Source organism: Ovis canadensis, chromosome 17, assembly GCF_042477335.2.
Source record: "Ovis canadensis isolate MfBH-ARS-UI-01 breed Bighorn chromosome 17, ARS-UI_OviCan_v2, whole genome shotgun sequence".
Taxonomy (NCBI): Eukaryota; Metazoa; Chordata; class Mammalia; order Artiodactyla; family Bovidae; genus Ovis; species Ovis canadensis.
In genome coordinates this window covers 41,330,854-41,332,885 of record NC_091261.1, presented here as the reverse complement: position 1 = coordinate 41,332,885, position 2,032 = coordinate 41,330,854, and the positions used below count along the sequence as shown (strand labels likewise).

Here is a 2,032-nt window from a genome sequence, read left to right as displayed (position 1 = left end):
TTCCTTCTATTCCTGCTTTCTGGAGAGTTTTTATCATAAATGGATGTTGAATTTTGTCAAAGGCCTTCTCTGCATCTATTGAGATAATCATATGGCTTTTATTTTTCAATTTGTTCATGTGGTGAATTACATTGATTGATTTGCAGATATTGAAGAATCCTTGCATCCCTGGGATAAAGCCCACTTGGTCATGGTGTATGATCTTGTTAACGTGTTGTTGGATTCTGATTGCTAGAATTTTGCTGAGAATTTTTGCATCTATGTTCATCAGTGATAAAAATATGGAACACTTCACAAATTTGTGTGTTATCCTTGCACAGGGGCCATGCTAATCTTCTCTGTATCATTCCAATTTTAGTATATGTGCTGCGGAAGCGAGCACCATGTCTGACTCTTAGGGACCCCATGAATGTAGCCTACCAGGCTCTTCTATCCATGGAATTTTCCAGGTGAGAACACTAGAGTAGGTTGCCATTTCTGACTCCATCTTATATATGGACAGATTGATAGATATATTGTATGTTTTATCAATCGCATATTTGCAAGAGATAAAAGTATTATTGGTTATAGCACTTAACTAAACCTTAACTCATACATGCTTTCTTAATAAAATCTCAGGTCCTGAAACTGTGCTATATTCGACTAGATAGAAACATATCAAACACAGAAACCCTCTAGCTTCCCCCAACTGTTAGATTTATCCATGTTATCCATTTATCCATGTTAGCTTCATCCTTTACTGTTAGATTTAACAAGGAAAATCTGCAGTGTGACAAGATCTGAGATCATCTTACATAATCTGTTTTTGTTGAATTAAGTAAAGAAATATATAATTTTATTTTTTATTGCATGACAAATCTAGTGCCCAGTGATTCAACATTTAACCACTAGGATACTTAAAAAGTTGAAATTATAGCTGTGTAACTCTCACACAGAAAAGAATCAATTCAATGAAAATCCAGATTACAACATTTCTATTTCTTAAAATATTTTTTCTATTTCCACAAATCTTTAAATTTAATCAAAAGAATTATTAAAACTCATAGTGTACAAAAAAGTCCTTTGAGATTTGTTGTTGTTGTTTTGTTTTGTGTTTAAGTATTTCCTGTATCTGGGATTCCCTTGCGGCTCAAATGGTAAAGAATTTGCCTGCAATGTGAGAGATCTGGGTTCAGTCCCTGGGTTGGGAAGATCCCCTGGAGAAGGGAATGGCTAACCACTCCAGGAGAATTGCCTAGAGAATTCCAAGGAGAGAGGAGCCTAGTGGGCTATAGTCCATGGGGTCACAAAGAGTCAGACACCACTGAATCACTTTCACCTTCACTTTAGCACAGTAGTGAGTTTAGTGTAAATAATCTGGGATTCAATCTTACCTCCATGTATTAGAAAGAAAGTTACTTAGGCAAAGGCTAAGTTTATCTATATGTAAAATGAGTATAATGATATTGCCATACCTCTTTTAGGACTTCTATAAAAATCAAATAACTGCAACTCTGAAGTACTACATGAAATATATTATTCTATTATCACATCCACTAAAAATGTAATAAAGGTTTATGTTATTAAAAATTCTGGTACTTGTACACTTCAAGTGCTAAATTATTTCTGTAATTTTCAGTTCCTGGTGGCATATATCACTGAAAGTATTTTCCTAATAGTGTAATTATATTAGTTTACTCCAGTACTCTTGCCTGGAAAATCCCGTGGATGGAGAAGCCTGGTAGGCTGCAGTCCATGGGGTCAATAAGAGTCGGACACGACTGAGTGACTTCACTTTCACTTTTCACTCTCATGCATTGGAGAAGGAAATGGCAACCCACTCCAGTATTCTTGCCTGGAGAATCCCAGGGACGAGGGAGCCTGGTGGGCTGCCAACTCTGGGGTCGCACAGAGTTGGACACGACTGAAGCGACTTAGCAGCAGCAGCAGCCCCTCAAAATTACAGTGTACGACTTTTAAGTTAATATTTTAACTGAGCATGGTAAATGAGTATTCACAGTATTTTAATCATTTATTAATCCTCTTTTTCCAT

General features: G+C 36.3%; 1 non-coding gene across 1 annotated transcript; it reads right to left on the bottom strand.

Annotated features, from left to right (window-relative positions):
• Positions 1–275: 275 nt before the first annotated feature.
• LOC138422998 (U6 spliceosomal RNA) lies at positions 276–382 on the bottom strand. The gene has a single exon (XR_011250105.1). It is a non-coding gene; the product is annotated as a U6 spliceosomal RNA (small nuclear RNA).
• Between the last annotated feature and the right edge of the window lie 1,650 nt (positions 383–2,032).